Here is a 19878-nt window from a genome sequence, read left to right on the forward strand (position 1 = left end):
TCAAATTTTGTTTCAATATCAACGCACTGACGATTAGTTTATATGAGACAAGCGGTTTTACTGAAACATTTTTTTACTGCACGAAAATCGGAAAAGAAAAATGTATCCCTAGAGTTGTCTCCCATCTTCGGATGGTCGTAACTTTAAGTTACGACCATCCGCTTACCCCCAGTGAATATAGTCCTCGTGGATAGTAAGCAGTGTAAATATTTTAGGAAGTGGAAAGTTTCTCGTGAACATCCAGCAGTGTAGAACAACGAACTATAACTATTTGCAACTTTATTACATATTGTACAAAGGGAGTTTTAAAAACAAATTATAATATAAATATATTATTGTTCTTAAACACAAGTAAAACTAATATCATAATACGACAGGGTAAATGTTATACTTGCTGTAATACATGATAAATAATAAAATATCACAAATAAATGTAGCAATTAGATCTATGTTTCCATTTTTTTTTCTATCTATTTATCGATAGAATTTTAACTTTCTTGTCGCTAAAATTGTTTTCTTAATTTGCATATATTCTTTTAATATGTATTTGGAATAAGTAATTTTAATAAAAAAAAATGTTTTCTTGTCGCTTCTTGTCGCTAAATTATTCTTCTTGTCGCTTCTTCTTGACGCTTCTTGTCGCTAAATTAGTGAGACCGCTTGGTTGATAACATATTTGTTACGTTTGAAGGACGTTTTTTTCAACAAACTATCGACATTCCCATAGGAATCAATTGCTCCTCTTCTTGCCGACTTGTTTCTGTCATGATTCTTATTTGGCTGGCTTCATACGGGAACTTCTTAGGAAGAAACAAATGAAGTTAGTATTATACTTTAACTTTACTGTCTGCTATATAGATGACGTTCTCTCATTAAATAATTCAAAATTTGGTGACTATGTTGAATGCATCTATCCAATCGAACTAAAGGATACAATAGATACAGTTAAGTCTGCCTCATATCTTGACTTACATCTAGAAATTGACAATGAGGATAGATTGAAAACACTACTTTTCGTTAAAAGTGATGAATTCAGCTTCCCAATTGTGAACTTTCCATTTTTATGTAGCAATATTCAAGCAGCGCCTGCATACGGAGTACATATCTACCAATTGATACGATATTTCCTGACTTGTAGTTCATCCAGGATTCCCTTGATAGAGGATTGCTGCTCACTAGCAAGCTATTAAACCAAGATTTTCAAATGGTGAAGTTGAAATCATCCCTTCGTTAATTTTACGGACGCCACTACGAGTTGGTTGACCGTTATGGAATATTAGTTTCATAGATGATATCGGACATGTTCCTTATACAACCCACGGGTGCCACATTTGGAGCAGGATCTGCTTACCCTTCTGGGGCACCTTAGATCACCCCAAGTTTTTGATGGGGTTCGTGTTGCTTAGTCTTTAGTTTCGATGTAGTGTCGTGTGTACTAATATTTTTCTGTTTGTCTTTGTCTTTTTCTTTTTTAGCCATGGCCTTGTCAGTTTATTTTCGATCTATGAGTTTGAATGTCCCTCTGGTATCTTTCGTCCCTCTAAGTAAGTCCTCATTCACATGATGCAGTGTAGAATATTTTGAACAATTGAATGCAGTGGACAGTTCTCATGGACATTAAACAGTGTAGAACAATGAACTAGTTATATATCAAGAATGCTCTCATAAACATTAAGAAGACTAGAATATATTGAACAAATTAAGGAACTAGATAGTCCTTGGCGAAATAAACAGAGTAGAACATATTTAACAGGTTAATGCTCTGGAAAGTTGTTAAGAAGTGTATAACAATTCTGAACTAGCTGGAGTACAATATTGCCCTCATGTATAAACATTGAGCAGAGTAGAACACATTGAACAAAATCAAGTACAAAATAAATCTGCGTGTGATTAAGCAGTGTAGAATATATTGAACAAACAAAGGAACTTGATAGTCTTCGTGTACATTATGCAGTGTAGAACATATTGAACCGGTACTGTATAGTCCTCATAAACTTTAAGCAGTGTAGGACATATAGAACAAACAAATGTACTTGATAGTCCTCGTGTACATTAAGCGATGTACAATATATTGAACAAGCAAAGATACTCGATAGTCCTATTAAAATTGAGAATGGAAATTGGGAGTGTTTCCAAAAGAAAATCACGACCAAATAGCAGAAAACAGCCGAAGGCCATCAATGGGCCTTTAACATAGCGAGAAAATTTCCCACCAGATGTTCATTAAGCAGTGTAAAGCATATTGAACAATCAAAGGTACTTGATAGTCCCCATAGACATTACACAGTGAAGAACATATAAGACCAGCAAATGTACTTGATAGGTCTCGTGTACATTAAGCAGTGTAGAACATATTGAACAAGCTAAGGTACCATATAGTCCTCATGTACATTAAGCAGTGTATAACATATTTCACAAGTTAATGTACTAGAAAGTTGTCATGGGCATTACGCAGAGTAGAACATGTTGAACACAAGCTTGATTTACTAGTTTTCATGGACACAAATTAGTGTAGAGAACTTCTTGAACAAATTTGTGTACTAGATAATAACATAATACAGTGTATAAAACATTGACTGATTGAGTAAGTTTAGTTACAGATAATCTTTATGTACGCTTTAAGCAGCGCTTAACATATTGAACACACTCAGATACTACAGTTATTAGAAAATACTCATGGACAATAAGCAATGTAGAACATATCGAAAACGCCTGTGTACTAGAAAATCCCCATGGACATCAAACAGTGTATGACCTATTAGACAAAGTTATAGACTAGATGGTCCTCCTGGATATTTAGCAGTGTAGAACAATGAAATCACTTGAGTACAATATTGTCATTATAAACATAAGCTGTGCAGAATATATCATATAAGATAAAGTACTACCATTTTAATCAGATTGAAGTACTACATAGTCCTAAGAAACATTAAGCAGTGTAGATCAAACTGAACACGCTTATGTACTAGATAGTCCTTATGAACATTAAGCAGTGTAGAACATATTGAACAGGTTCATTTATTAGAAAGTCCATGTGGACATTAAGCAATATGCAAAATATATTGAACAAGTTAATTAAGGCAGCGTAAAGTTCTCATGGACATTTAGCAGTGTAGAACATTAAAATGAACCAGTTATTGTAGAACAATGAACCAGTTATTGTAGAACAATGAAACAGTTAGTGTGCAAGATTTTCTTTACGATCCTTTAAGCAGAATAGAACATATTTAACAAGTTAAAGTATAAGATAGTCCTCGGAGAAATAAACGAGTATAATATAATGAACAAAATTAAATTTATGTACTAGAAAGTTCTCATGTTTTTTTAGCAGTGAACTTACTAGAGTACAAGATCGCCATTATGAACGTTAAGAGTACGTATTAAAAAAACCGATTTACTATATAGTCTCGTGGTTATTAATCAGTATAAAACATTGAACAAGTCAATTAAAGATAACCGGCAGTAAAAATTAAATCTTCACCACAAATACCGTACGTACTAAAGAAAAGATCGTTAAGAAGACCAACTATACTGCAAGAGTTATCCGGGGTCAGAGACTCAAAATGGAGTCAGGCCATAACCGGCAGTACAGAAGGCTTTTCAAGACGAGTTACCAAAAACATCATTAAATAGGCAAAACACACTGCAAGAGTTATTCGGGTCAGTGACTCAAAATGGAGTCAGGCCGTAACCGGCAGTAAAAATTAAATCTTTAAGACGAATTAAAATCCAAATTAATTATAATATAAAAACAAAATTTTTAATCCTTTGAAATAATTTAACATACTTAATATTAAATAAAATGTATGTAGGGATAAGTTTATTAAACTATTGAAATTATGCTAACTAAACGCACGATAACCTTTGGCTTTATTTATTTTTTCCAAATTAGCGGCACTCCAAATTATTTTTGTTTCTACTTTTGGTCCTTATGTAAATTTTTCATGTCATTAAGCCGCAAGTCAAATCTAAGACTTAAAAAATGGTACTTCGCAAGATCTGGTTTGCGCTAACCCAGTTTTAATTAGCGTGGGGCGCTGTCTTCCTGCGGATAGTTGTTCCAGTGTACTAGCACTATAAAGTCCTGCAACTACGGTAGGCTAGCACAAAGCAGTCAAAAATTTACATACACCCTTTGGTTTTATATTTATTTTATTTTATTTTATTTTACCTATAATTTTTCGTTTAGTACATACAAAACATCTCACTAATTATTTTTGCAAAACTCACATACACAAATTTAGGCTTATTTCGGTTTATACAAAATATTTGGCAAATAAATTCACATACACAATTTGGCATATCAAAATTATCCGCTCTTTACTTGGCTGCTGGTGTACCAGGACAACGTTGCTGCCGTTCACTGCTGTTTGCTTGGCCTAGCTTTCCTCCTGTTCCTACTTCTGGTGGCACCATGTTTATTAAATATTTATTAATATATTTTTTATTTATTTTTATTTTTTATTAAACAAAATTATCTTTATATTATTTTATTATATTTATTTTTATATTCTTTTCTTTTCTTTATTTATTTACTTATTCTTAAATTTTTATTCATTTATTTATTCAAATTTTTGTTTACTTTAAATTTTTATTAAACTTAGTCCCATACTAAATTATGTCAATTACCACATGGTAAAAATTAAATTATTTAATGCCCAAAAAGGCGCAAGCCAGGGCCGACCGTGCAAGGGCTGTATAGCCAGTCAAGGTCGTTAAAAACTTCCATTTGTGTTGTAAAGAACTAGATAGTCGTCGTGGCCATTAAGCAGTGTATAATAATATATTAATCAAGCTACTGTACAAAATAGTCCTCATTGACATTTAGAAATATAGCCGGAGTATATTTAAATCGTAAGACCTTATAAGCATTGGCTGTGTCGGACATATTATACGAGATAATTAAGGTATAGTCCTCATAGACATGCGTGGAACATACTGCACATGCTAATGTATACTGGAAATGTGTTCTATAAGTTACATTGCTAACATAACTATTTCAAGACCTTAACCCGAAGGTTATGGTCCAGTGACTTTGAATTCATTTGAATTATTTCTAGTAGTTCTTGTGTAAGATGGTAAACTAGATACAAATCATTTCTTATACTTCGTAAGCCACTAGACCGTATGACCATCCGAGTAAACAGCAAGTTAGTTCTTTGATATTAGTTGTCTCCAAATGTTTCTCGGTACCTAGCATGATAATCACTGGATTTTTACCAATAGATCTTTTCAGAAAATGTACAGAAGCAAGGGTATGGTCTTATATATATATATATCAGAACTAGGATATTTATGGACATTAATTTTATACCCAGTTTTTGCGTCTCGGATTTATTACCGGAATTCGTATTTTATTTAACCGTGCTTTGTCATGAGCATTTGAATTATTTCTGCTGCATTCAAATTTAGTAACCATTACGGTGCATGAGAAAAAAATAAATATAACAAATAACATCCCTCTATGAATGATGTATACAATTACAGCGATTTTGTAAAATCCCTTTAACTTGAGGAGTTTTCTATATTAACCTTTTGTTTGTCTAACTTGGAGTATGCTATTCAATTTCTTTATTTGCTTCAATTTTTTCGTGCTTTAAATATTTCTGATCAATATTTAGTTGTGCTTAAAATCTTAGTTGTAAATTTTAGTTGTGCTTCAGTTTTAGCATGCGTATAGTGTTAAAAATTTCTTTGTAATAGTGCTGTGCATGTATTTCAACTTGCCTGTGCTGTTTATATGTATAATGGTTAAAAGTCGTTAAGAACTTGTTTATACATGTATACATGTGAATATATATGTCTCTGATGATGATGTCACACTGGCGGATCTAGAAATTTTTATAAGTGGGGGCCCACTGACTGATCTAAGAGGGGGCCCGCTCAAGTCACGCTTCAGTGATTCCCTATATAAGCAACCAAATTTTTTCCCAAAAAGGGGGGGGGGGGCCGGGGCCCCCTGCCCCCCTCTAAATCCGCCTCTGGATGATCTAATAAAAATAAAACTCCCGTATTCAGTATTTAGTTTATCTTGACTTTTTTACACTTTTTTTTCAAAATGTCTTATTCTGCCTCAAAACTTCTGTCCAACCTTTTAAAATTTCATCCTATCCCTCCCACCCCCCTAAAAAAAGATTAGCTCTATCGTTAACCGATGCCGAATTAGGGGACCCTCCTTATGGAGCTACAGTCAATGTTAAAATTAAATCACTCCATTTTATTTTGTGGGCCACATTCCACACAGTTTTTTTTTTCTAGAATCATAAAAATATTTTGGCTTTCGAATTTTTTTAGTGGTCCGTTGGTTTTTAGACATATCAAAGATTCCCGCCAAATTTTCCATCGTAAAGTCGATGCATGTTAATGCTGAAGATAAATAGATCCCAAGGTGAGGAAACAAGGAAATAACAAGCAGAAAAGAATCTAGATTAACATACACTATTAAGGATTAAGTAATTTTCCCAACTAAAGTCTATTCCTGGGTTTAAAGGTACGAGACACTAATAAAAGAAAAGACATCTTGGCTAGAAAATTATCTCCCTTTAACTTTTTTTTAAAGGAATTTTAGACTCTTTTGTAGACTTTGAACATGATGGGTATGGCACATCAAATGGGGAACTTTTATAAAAAAAAATTGTAACAATTCATTTAATGAGCAATGATTAAATAGTGCTTAAAATGAAAAAAAAGAGTATGTTACATTTTCCTCTACATATTTTAAAATTTGTGTTTATAAAAAAGTTTGTTATTTTGAAAATAGTCAATTTTCAACCTTTCTTTTGTTTGTTTTCAGTACATCAGACATTCAGAGTTGAGGACAAAACATATTTTGGGAAAAATTGTTGGAATTTCCCGAAATAAAAGTGCTATACCACAGTTTAATATAACCAAGGATTTGTATAGTTGACTACAAATCCTTGATATTACATGTAGATTAAAAAAAATATTAACGCTGCGGCGGGTAGAACCTTTATAGGGACTCCAGGATCAGTAGTTTTTAAGCTCAGGATTTCAGGATTGACCATTTCAGGATCCTGGAATTCTTGGAATTTGTATTTACAGAAATGGTGGAAATCATCAGTCCCAATTGAAGTTATTGCCCTTGAATTGTTTTCATTTGTGTTTTTTTGCAGAAATGATAGTAGACAGAAACTGAATATTAGCCTAAATGATGTTGTTTAGCTGTAACTTCAGAAGATGGGAGATTGGGATAGGGAGAATGTTCAGCAGGACAAGCTCTACCTCAAAAGTAGCACATGAGAACCAGCAGTCAATTCTTTAGGAGGTAGTGCCTTTTGATGAATATTTTACTGGTATTTGTGTTTTTCTAGTGGGGGAACTCAGAAAAGTTGATAGAGACTAAAAATAGCAGAACTGGTCATCCAGACATTTAGATCTATAAATAATAATTATTGTCTGTTGACTCCTTAAAAAAAGTTGTTACCTTGGTAACTTTATGCCAGATTTGTTTTGAATGGGTTAATGTATTGGGATTTCAGTTTCAAGCAAAATGTTATGGAAGAGATTGTAAATCTAAAACCATGCTTCAGTGTAATGTTAAAGTGTAAAGAATAACCTTATAAGTTAAGTTGTATAAAATTTGTGTCCTGATAAGTACTACTATCTGTCTCAGAGTGATTTCTGCTCCTTTTCTGTAGTATATGCAGTTATATGGCAGTCCAAAGATTTGGTGTTTCAGATTTCTTCTGCAAAGCAGGTCAGATTTATTACTGTAAACATTTGAATTTGAATAGCCGATGATGTTTATTGAAAACAAGAAAAAAGAAACAAAAATTGCTTTTATAAACTGGTTTAAAATTTCCAGGAACAGATGTGCAAAATTAAAAAATTAAAAAAATTAAAAATGAATGACTTATCTCCCTTATACAGATATTTGATATATTAGAACCTTAGATATGACTTAAATAACTGTTACTCATTGATTTTGTAAATTTAAGACAAGTGTCTTATTTATATCTGCCTCTTTAATTTAAGGTCCCCTACGTGAGGAAAGACCTTATTGTTTTTCTTCCGTTTTTAAGGTTGTTTTTACTAAATGCCCTCCCCCCGTTTCTATCGATGTCTTCAAGACCAAATATGGACCATCGATAGACCTCAGCATGAGGTATTACCAGATGAGGCTGTGTAGGATTTCATCATCCCCTTTAGAAGTTCTCTCCCTTTTATTGATTTTTTCAACATGGCCCCCTCATTGTTTTAAAAGATATGACTTTATTTGGACAATAGGTAGATCTCATCATGATGTATTACCATATGAGGCTGCATATGATTCATCGTCCCCTATGAGAGTTATGTCCCCTTGAAGAAGATAATGCAGTTCGAAATTTTGAGAGCGGAGGCATGTATTTCTGAATCAACAATAGCTTACCACTTAAAATGTTTTAGAAATTGAAGAGGTAATATGTTTGACCAAATACCAAAAACATTCCATGGAAAAAAAACCACCAAAAAATCAATTTGAAATTTTCAAGTTTTGCATTGACTTTGTAAGTTTCATAACTTCTATTTATTTTGTTGATATTGCATCATTTTATGGCACTTTGTCAATTGGGGTCATCTTATATATCAAATTGAAGGTCTTAATAAACTCTACTTAAATATGAAAATTTTAAACCCCTTTTTCATCCCAGGGTGTAGGGTGGGGTCATTTAGTGCAAAAATTCAAATTTCTTAGATGGTAAGGTTGTCGCATATCAAATGACAGAACATAAAGCCTACATTTCAAATTTCAAATTGACGTCCCCCAAAAATTGGTTGGAGGGGGTCATTGAGTGCAAAAAGTAAATTTTCTTTTAAGATAGGTTTGTTGTATATTAAATGAAAGGTCATGATGTGTACAATTGAAATATCAAATTCCTAACCTCCAAAAATTAGTTGGATGGGGTTATTAAGTGCAAAAATCAAACTTTCTAGAACATGGCGTTGTAGCGTATCAAATGAAAGATCATCAAGTCTATATATGTTACATATATCATGCTTCCGATCTCGAAAATGTAGGCGGATAAGGTCATTAAGTGTAAATAGCGAAAAGTTTCAGAAGGTACTTGTATGCTGTCGTATATCGAACAAAAGGTCGAACAAAGTACATTTCGAAAACATCACTTTAACAGGAAAGACCTTTCAATTGTTTTACAAACAATTGAGATACTAGTATATAATTTAGATTCTGAATTATTATTTTCCTGCAGAAAATGAATACAAACAATTGAAATTTCTAAGGCAATGTATTAACAAGGTTTGGTTTGAATACATTTCATCTCAACCACATTATCATGTGGCCGCTTATCTAAGGCCAAATAAAAATATATGTGTGGTTCCAGTAACCCTACCGTCCCTACTTTTTCGGCTTAAAAATAGCCTACCCTAAAGATTTTATTGTCATTGTCGAGCCTGCAACTTTTGTTGCAGAAAGCTCGACATAGGGATAGTGATCCGGCGGCGGCGGCTACGGCGGCTACGGCGGCGGCGTTAGCTCACTTCTTAAAAGCTTTATATTTTAGAAGGTAGAAGACCTGGATACTTCATACTTTGTATATAGGTGCTTCATGTTACGAAGTTTCCGTCAGTCACATGTCCAATGTCCTTGACCTCATTTTCATGGTTCAGTGACCACTTGAAAAAAAAGTTCAAATTTTTTGTAATGTTAAATTCTCTCTTATTATAAGTAATAGGATAACTATATTTGATATGTGCGTACCTTGCAAGGTCCTCGTGCCTGTCAGACAGTTTTCACTTGACCTCGACCTCATTTCATGGATCAGTGAACAAGGTTAAGTTTTGGTGGTCAAGTCCATATCTCAGATACTATAAGCAATAGGGCTAGTATATTCGGTGTATGGAAGGACTGTAAGGTGTACATGTCCAACTGGCAGGTGTCATCTGACCTTGACCTCATTTTCATGGTTCAGTGGTTATAGTTAAATTTTTGTGTTTTGGTCTGTTTTTCTCATACTATATGCAATAGGTCTACTATATTTGTTGTATGGAATGATTGTAAGGTGTACATATCTAGCTGGCAGATGTCATGTGACCCTGACCTCATTTTCATGGTTCAGTGGTCAAAGTTAAGTTTTTGAGTTTTGGGCTTTTTATCTAATACTATATGCCATAGGTCAACTATATTTGGTGTATGGAAATATATTATGATCTTTATGTCAGTCACACAGGTTTTATTTGACACTGACCTCATTTTCACGGTTCATTGCACAGTGTTAAGTTTTTGTGTTTTGGTCTATTTTTCTTAAACTATAAGTAATGGGTCAACTATATATGTTGTATAGAAGCATTGTTAGCTGTACATGTCTGCCTGGCATGTTTCATCTGACCTTGACCTCATTTTCAAGGTTCATTGGTCTTTGTTTAGTTATCTTGGTTAATGTTAAGTTTATGTGACAGTTGTAATAAAGCTTAGCTTTATACCTAGGACTATCAACATAATATCAATGATTAGTATAGAAGGCGAGACATTTCAGCGTGTGCACTCTTGTTTTTCATTAAGCACTGTTAAAGTCAGAATGTTGCTCCAATAGACTCAATATAAAAAAAAACCATAAAATAAAAAAAAATCCCTACCTACCTACCCTAACTTTTTTTTAGATGTAACTGGAACCACACATACTTTTTTATTTGGCCTAAGCCAAAATATGATACTGGTGCAAAGTTGAATAACATATAACTTGAATAAACCAAATAGAATTATAAAATTGGTTTAATTGTGTTCAAGAATATTTCAAATAAAATTGAGAAAGGAAATGGTGAATATGTCAAAGCGACAACCACCCGACCATAGAGCAAACAACAGCCGAAGGCAACCAATGGGTCTTCAATGTAGCGAGAATTCCCGCACCCGTAGGTGTCCTTCAGCTGGCCCCTAAAATATGCATAATAGTACAGTGATAATGGATGTCATACTAAACTCCGAATTATACACAAGAAACTAAAATTTAAAATCATACAAGACTAACAAAGGCCAGAGGCTCCTGACTTGGGACAGGCGCAAAATTGCGGCGGGGTTAAACATGTTTATGAGATCTCAACCCTCCCCCTATACCTCTAGCCAATGTAGAAAAGTTTATGCTTAGCCCTCTTCACTAAATATTACAATTTTGAACATTTGAATCTTGTTTATAGAAGTCAACCTTGAAACAATTTGAACTTTCCATGGTGTTTCCTTTTACAGAAATTTGATTACTGTCATTTCTCCAGTAACTACACATTTCTCCAGTAACTTCACATTTCATATCATATGGAAAGCAATTATTTTTTTTCCCATTGATTTTGTGTTTATCTGATAAATTGTCAATTTCCTTCATGTATTATTTCATTATCCATTTTGTTTTAGAGGAAATCTTATTGCAATTGATAATTCCATCTGTTTTTATGGAAAATTGTTTTTTGTTTAAACACTTAATCTTAGATCAATGTCATCGCCAAGGTCAAACAAATGTCTCATTGTTCACTGGTAAGAAAGGAAACAGACAAACACTTAATCTTAGATCAATGTCATCGCCAAGGTCAAACAAATGTCTCATTGTTCACTGGTAAGAAAGGAAACAGACAAACACTTAATCTTGGATCAATGTCATCGCCAAGGTCAAACAAATGTCTCATTGTTCACTGGTAAGAAAGGAAACAGACAAACACTTAATCTTAGATCAATGTCATCTTCATCGCCAAGGTAAAAAAATGTCTCATTGTTCACTGGTAAGAAAGGAAACAGACTACAGTCTTGATTTGTAGAATATGATGATAGTAATTTGGGTGAAGAAAAGGCTTTTGGAAGCTGTATAGTCTAAGACCCTTCACATGGGTTGTGCTGAGGGCTAACAATCCTTACTTGTGAATAAAATTATGTTACAGAAACAGTAACGAAGAATTTTTCTACATCTGTGGAAGAGGGCCCATTACTGCCCTTCACACCAATGGCATACAAAGCCAGTTAGTACATAAAGTCTGCAAACAATACATACAAATATATGTAAGTGATCATATCGGTTTAATGTTAAACCTATTTTGTGCACCATAATGTATGTCTCAAACACAATTTCAGGTATGGTTGAAACAATAAAGTTTTGGAAGCCAAATACATAGGACCTTAGAGAACATCAAGATCAAACCATTTGAGGTTAACAATGTATGAGAAATGAAGTGGATGTAAACAGTTGTAGGTAATGGTATGACCTTCACTAATGCAAACAACCAATACCATATAGTTAGGTTTAAAAGACCCTGACATGAAAAATATGAAACAATTCAATTGAAAAAACTAACAGCCTAATTTACAACAAAACGATTATGAAAAACAAATATGGCAAACATGAACCAATAGCAACCACTAAACTACAGGCTTCTGACTAAGGAGATCTAAGGACAGACTTGTAAACAATGAGCATTGAGGCATAAAAATGTATAAGTTTTTTGCAATTTTGAGCAATTGAAAAAAACAATGTGGAACAATATTCTGCAATATTCATGCACTAACCCAACAGTATTGTCAAATTTCAGTGATGTGTAGGTGTTTTCTAATGTCTCATTGATGTGAACACCAGAATAAGTTAAGTATTACAGTAGAGGGAATATTATCTGTATATGCTGGCATAGAAACACCAATCCATGTTAATTTACTAGGGAAAGATTATTTTAGAAAATTATAAGTTTCATTTGAATTGGTTTATTTCCCTTTGGAAGCTATTTTAAAACTATTCAAAAACTTTTAGGTATATCTGATTTCTTAAGATGTAGCCAACATTATTAATTATCATGATTGCGAAAGTTCCCATTAATGCTATCTTTCTATTCAGATGTGGTTATGGATTTTAGTTAAAGCCTAAATTAATAGCTGGCTAATGATCATCTTAAAACACAAGATTACAGTTACAGATCATAAAGAGGGAAACTAAACATTGATTTTTTAATCATTCTTTGAAATATGATTTCCTGAGAACTGCAATTAAGAAAGGTAATGGTTTTGACTGTAATTTGTCATATTTAATAATTAGGCACATCATATGAAGTCTTTAAGGCTATCGACTGTAATATGTCATAGTTAATAATTAGGCACATCATATGAAGTCTTTAAGGCTATCGACTGTAATTGGTCATAGTTAATAATTAGGCACATCATATGAAGTATTTAAGGCTATCGACTGTAATTGGTCATGTTTTATAATAAGCACATCATATGAAATCTTTAAGCATAGTAATTTAATGTTTGTTGATGGATTTAATTAAAGTTTAAGTTGAGAGATAGGGTGCAAGTTCAAGGTTAAGTTCAGGTTAAAGTTCATGTGTGAGTAGCACTTGAGTTTCATCAGGTAAAATTTTCAAAGTTGAGTCCAAAATCCAGTTAGTGAGAAAGATACAGTAACAATATTTTTTAAGAAAACAAAAAACAAAAGAAGTTTTATTGCAAAATACTGCAAATAAAAATGTAGAGATCTTGGGAATTTGCATATCAAATACTTCTTCTTGCTCAATTTTATTGCCAAACTTAAAGTATGCATTGAAAACGGTTAATCTGTTGATTTTAAAGAATTTAATATTGATGGGACTGACTTCAAATCAAGTGACGCATCTGATATTAATTGAGCAAAAAGCTCATAGAAATATTTAGCTATTAGTGCTTCAGAAATGCATCTAACACTTTCTGTACGGAAATGTACATAATATAAAAAATTATCATTTAAACTGCATTTGCAAATTATCAAACCATTTTCAGCTTTCATTTGATAACAGATTTGTTCTAATCTTGTATGTCATTAAACTCAATCTGACGAGAAAGATCAATTTTGATAAACCATTTGATTCAACTTCCCAGCAAGGATAGAAGCTCGTAAACTTAGAGCATGCATACCATTTAAGGAAATTAAACATTTTATATGGTTTTTGTTACATAAATTTCTTGAACTTTAACCTATTTTCAGTTTCTAGCAATAAATCTAGTTTCTCCTAACCGCTGATATAAATTTTGCTCACTATATTGTTTCCAAATAGCTATAATCTTTTTCATGGAAGAAATCATAAATGTTTTATTGGCACCATTAATATTTTACCTTAAATAATTGCAATGAACATTTCTGATGACAATAACCGTAAACATTAGAGAATTGTTGACAGATGATTGAGCAAAGTGAACATAAATACCTGTCATGATAGAAACGCTGTATGAAAGTTTGTATGAATGATAGGGTTTCCTTTTAAAATATTGATATAGTGACCATAGAGAGAATATTGTTTAGACCCATTCCTAGCACAGTTACATACCATAACTGTGTCCATCTCTTCAGGTGTCTTGGTGTCTGAGTGGTCTTAGTAGTTAAAACTACTGTTTGATTTGGATCATAACACTCAGATTGTTAGCTAAAATCCCACATTTTGCTCCAATGTTAACTAGGGTTGTCAGTTTTCCTACTTAAGGTTGGGGGTTTTCTCTAGACCGTCCAGCTATCAACCATTAAAAAAACAAATGCCAAGAAATAGCACAAAAAGGGGCTATAAACATCAAACAATCAATATACGATTATCTGCCCTATTTAAGTTTGGCTTAGAGTTCCAAGATTATAACTTAGAAGAAATGTTGAGGCAGTATTTGGTTAAATCTTAAATAATATGTAAAAGGACATGTTATAAGATATATCTATGCAGAATATATCAAAGTTAATAGAATGATCAGATAGAAAAGATTTTTATCATTTTAAATTTAACATTGTTCTAATAACATTTGTTTATTAAATTTAATAACTTTTTTTATACAATTTCGTTTCCACATGGCTTCTGTTCTCAATGTGTAATAATTATTTGTAGCTATAAGACCATGTCACACCTACGTAGATAACATTTTGACATCATTACTCAATATAGGTGTAATAACACCATTGATTTTTCCCCTATTAGTCTTTGTTAAATTTGCACTTTTCAAAAAAATCTGTAGAATTTATCTGTGTTTCAAATAAAGAAATACTTGGCATGAGTAAAGTTTTATCCTGTCCAGTACTATAAAAAAAAATTCACATAACATTTCATTGCATATAAGAAAATAACCATCACTGGAAGTTAACCAATCAAATTTCTCCCCTTATTTTATCTGTGTTCAAGGTTTAGTCACCATGTAACCTCAAGATTACAAAATATTCTATAGAAATCCCAAATAAAAAAATAATGGTGCTTTGAAATACCCAAGACATATGTTGATGACACAGAAATCTTTTACTGCAATAAAATGTAGGATTAATTACCTACAACTGTCAAATTGAAGGGAATATTTCTTTTCGACCTATTTTCGTATACAACCGGATGTGACGTACCATGAGGCCACAATTAAAAAAAAATTGGTTTGCCCAAACCCTACCCAAAGGTTGAGACAGTGGGTAGGTAGGTAGGCATTTTCTTTTTCTTTTTTCAAAAAGAGAAATTGAAGTATCAGGTGTTAATTAGTCTTCATGCCTATCTGATTAAAAAAAAACTTCTTCAAATCAGGACAAAAAAAGAATTTGAGTAGGCAGCTTTTTTCTGGGTAGGTAGCGTTTGGGCAAACAAACCTATTCTTTTTTATGGCCTGATTTGGTGGTATTACACCTATAAAGGTCTTGCAAAATGTGAAAAAAAAAATACCTGTAAATATGAAAAATGGAAAAAAAATTGTAAATGAGAAACTATTTTTAATGACTATAGCAAAAATTGTTAAATATTTGGGGAATAGAAATTTCTTTTTTTCATTGTAGTAGTTAACCTAATAACAAGTAAGCATGAAAAGAGAGGGAACGCCTGAATCTTCAGTGAAAAGTTAAGTTGACCTTTATTTAAGGTGAGTGTGATATGGCAATATTAAGCTTGTTTTACTAGTCCGCATGAGATACAGCAATATATTTAGAGCAAAATGTCAAGGTCAAAATTAAGACCTCACGACTCAAGTACCTTTTATTACTCTTTTTACATCATTGGATGTTACACTATAAAGGTTCAATTTAATTTGTATTTAGACTTAAAATCTTCTTTTTCTTTTTTTTAGGTATCTAAGGATCTATAAACTAGATGCTCAATATTAACAAAAGACTCTTAGTATATATTTAGAGTGTAAAGGTCATTATAGAGCCATCAGACAACTTTTTGCTTAACATGCTTATAGCTTAATAAGAGGGTAGGTCAAGGGTCAATCTGAAAAAATTACAGACCTGTGTTTAAGCTTTCCTTACTGAGATCTAACAACGCTACATTTGACATTCTGTTTTAGAGAACTTTAGGAATCTTCTGGCTTTGTAATGATACATACCTCCAACAATTAGTAAGCAGGAACTTCATAGGCTGATAAAATTACCAGAAAAGTAAGTTGAACAGAATGGTGTCAAATTCTTGTAGACAAAGCCTGGATACAGGTACTGTAAGTCTATGTGGGGCATTATGTTTTTCGGTGTGTGCGTCTGTTCTTCAATCCTTCTGTCTGTTCCACTTCAGGTTTAAAGTTTTTGGTCAAGGTAACTTTATTTTTTTTTTATCATCGCCACTTTGAAGGCTCTAGTATTTTTCAGCTATCTAAAAACCAATTTAATTGCTCGATAATTTTCATATTTTGAATTTTACCAAAATGCAAATCCAAACTTCTTATTGTGTTCTGCTAATATGCTGTTTAAGGTTTTTCTTTCACGATCACGATCATGCAATGAGGGTCAAAATTGTGTTTTCTTGCCTATATTTTAAAAATGTGCAGGTATTTAGTATGCCTTGTGATTATATATATCTATGATTTAACAGACCAGGACTCAGTACTAAAGCCTATACAATCTGTAGTGTTTGTCTGATTAAACTTTAACCTCCATATTAATACATTTTCCATCTAACAATATTCTTGAATGTCAAATAGTAATTTCTGTTGTAGGTGTTAAAACAAAAATTATCTGAAGCAAAACATAAAGAAAGTAATTGATTAATTCATCATTTTGACAAACCAGATTCATTAATTCTTAGTTATGATTTCATGATTTGGTATTATCTTTTATCATCAACAGTGCATGTAATGCATGAAAATCAAATAAAAACTGCGGCTTTGACTGATGGTATACATTCTCACAAATTTGTTGATATTTGATGATTGCAGGGGGTCCGTTATAAATAAATTTTCTTCATTGGCAGTTAATCTAATTCCATTCGGTTCTGCTATAAACAATTTTCTTCAATAACGGTTAATCTGTTTCTATTTCTTTAATCAATACCTATTGTCATCTTACGTGCTTATTGTTGGGAGATGTCCACAGCAGTTAGATTTAACTTCTATTAATGACTATATCAACTCATTTGAAAAAAAAAATGTCATTTGAGAATGATTGCTGATGGTGGAAATGATCAGTGACAAGATTTGATTTGTGTTAGTGGTAATCTGTAGACACATTACAACTGTTGCATCATTACTGTCAATTTTATCATCAAAGTTGTGTTTTATTTTTGAAGTTTGACAAGAAAGATCAAAGTGGCATGTCAGATGTAATTGACCTGCACAGGAAGTTAATGATAGCTATATAACGACTGTGATTAGACGGATTATCTACCAAAATATCAAAGGTAAGCTTGTCATCGTAGATAAGGTTTGAAACAGATTAACAAACAAGGAAACAAACATCGCTTAATAAAAAACAACATGCATATGTCCCATCAGTTGTAAGGAGTAAAAGTTAGATGTAATAAATTATGATTATTGCATACTTTTATTTGAAATGAACTGAAAAAGTATTTTATAAATATTTTGTAAAAACCAAAAAGCAAACAATTGCAAATGGAATGCAAATACTATAAACTAAATTTAAGTCAATAGATACTGAATTATTAAAAAGTTAATTTGCACAATTGATCGATTTTAGTTCATTTATGACAGTAGCAGATTAGTGCAAATGAGTTGTGGTCTAAATTAAGTTTTGTTTGGTTAGAATGTCAGACTGTTGGGTTTGATATAGTAAAGTGTATGTTTAATTATTTTTACTTCACAGAAATAATGACCACATACATTCACTAATAACTAAACTTGGTTCAATAACTTTGCTTGAGAAAAGAGAAATATAATTAGGTATTTAAGATTCAAGGTCTAATGTCATAAATCAAAAATCTTTGATAAATCTTTAAAGCATCCTAGATGGGGCCTCAATAGCTGAGTGGTCTCAGCAGTTAAACTCCTGTATCATTAGCCTGTCAACACTGAGTTAGTGAGCATCCTAGATGGGGCCTCAATAGCTGAGTGGTCTCAGTAGTTAAACTCCTGTATCATTAGCCTGTCAACACTGAGTTTGTGAGCATCCTAGATGGGGCCTCAATAGCTGAGTGGTCTCAGTAGTTAAACTCCTATATCATTAGCCTGTCAACACTGAGTTTGTGAGCATCCTAGATGGGGCCTCAATAGCTGAGTGGTCTCAGTAGTTAAACTCCTGTATCAGCCTGTCAACACTGAGTTAGTGAGCATCGTAGATGGGGCCTCAATAGCTGAGTGGTCTCAGTAGTTAAACTCCTGTATCATTAGCCTGTCAACACTGAGTTAGTGAGTATCCTAGATGGGACCTCAATAGCTGAGTGGTCTCAGTAGTTAAACTCCTGTATCATTAGCCTGTCAACACTGAGTTTGTGAGTTTGAATCCCACATGTGGTGTTTTGTTAGACTCCAATCTGAATGTCAGTTTTCTTGTTGAAGTTCGGTTCTATCCAGGCTCTCCAGCTTCTTCCACAAATAAAAACTGACCATCTCTAAATAACCAATGGTGTTAGAAGTGGCATACAAGACCAAAAATCTAAACTATAAGCATCTTATAGCTTGGTCATTAGTCTTAAGGAGATGGCCCTTAATGATAAGTACAAAAAGTTTAGAAGTCAAATTTGTTAGATCATCTAAAACAAATTATTGAAAGAACCCTTTCAAGTTGTATGGAATTACAATGGTGTGCTTTGCTTTGCAATATTATTTTTTTCCTGCAAAATAAATCATTTGCTGTGTACAAGCTGATCAGAGTTGACATATTTGCCAATGATATCTGTGTTTTTAGAACTTTTAAAAACAAGTGAACAATTTAAGGTAGAGGCAAGCTGTAAACTAAAATCTATAGATCTGTTTCATTCTTTGCAATCAGTTGTGGATCCAGGAATTTAAAAAGTAGGGAGGGGGCACCAAGGCAACTTGAGAAGCAGGACTTGTAAAAAGTTTATGCATTAACCATATATGCAGCTCCCTCTAAATTGTCCTCCGGCAAGATTATGATTTCATCACTTTATATGAAATGAAATGTACTTGCCACTTACTGTGGTTTTAAATTAGAGATTTTGAAATTCACCAAACTTTCCTTGTACCTTCTTAAATATCAAAGGATGCATTAAAGACACCAACAGTGTGTCGATCCGACCAAGAATGTATCAAAGGGTGCATTAAAGACATTAACAGTGTGTAGGTCCGACCAAAACTTCAAACTTTATTGACAGAATTATTTTCAACTATGACAGCAACCCATAATATTAAAGTTTGTGTAGCTGTATACCTGATTGAGCATAATGATATCACAGGTGATCCAGACCTTTCTTTCACGGATATCTGTAAAATTATTTCCACAATTTAATTCTGCAATTTATTCTTCACTAATTTCCATTAAATTATGATTAAATTTGTTTCTGCAATAGTTTTTAATAGGCAATCATATTATAGAATGATATGTTTGAATGCATCTCTGATATCAAATCCAGTTATTATGACCAACATTTCAGTCTTCAATACATGGAAATTAATTTCACTAATATTTACAATTTTTAACTATTGATAAGGTTAAAATATTAAATTACATACACTGTTGATTTAACAAATTATGTAAACCACATTGGACAGTTTGTTAATATTGCTAA

At 32.7% G+C, this 19878-nt stretch overlaps 1 protein-coding gene across 3 annotated transcripts in view; it reads left to right on the forward strand.

The window, feature by feature from the left end:
- The first annotated feature begins 7133 nt into the window (after window positions 1-7133).
- Window positions 7134-19878, forward strand: part of LOC139502669 (3',5'-cyclic-AMP phosphodiesterase 4B-like) — a 255985-nt gene continuing 243240 nt past the window's right edge. For 2 of the 3 annotated variants that reach the window (XM_071292201.1, XM_071292250.1), the window contains exons 1-6: window positions 7134-7285; window positions 12071-12188; window positions 12822-12979; window positions 15741-15823; window positions 16250-16340; window positions 17461-17571. The gene's annotated coding sequence lies outside the window, so the exon portion shown is untranslated. Of the gene's footprint in view, window positions 7286-12070; window positions 12189-12821; window positions 12980-15740; window positions 15824-16249; window positions 16341-17377; window positions 17572-19878 lie in introns of those variants that run through there. The other variant, XM_071292259.1, reaches the window with a different exon arrangement.

The sequence above is a fragment of the Mytilus edulis genome, chromosome 1, assembly GCF_963676685.1.
Source record: "Mytilus edulis chromosome 1, xbMytEdul2.2, whole genome shotgun sequence".
In the NCBI taxonomy this organism is placed as follows: domain Eukaryota; kingdom Metazoa; phylum Mollusca; class Bivalvia; order Mytilida; family Mytilidae; genus Mytilus; species Mytilus edulis.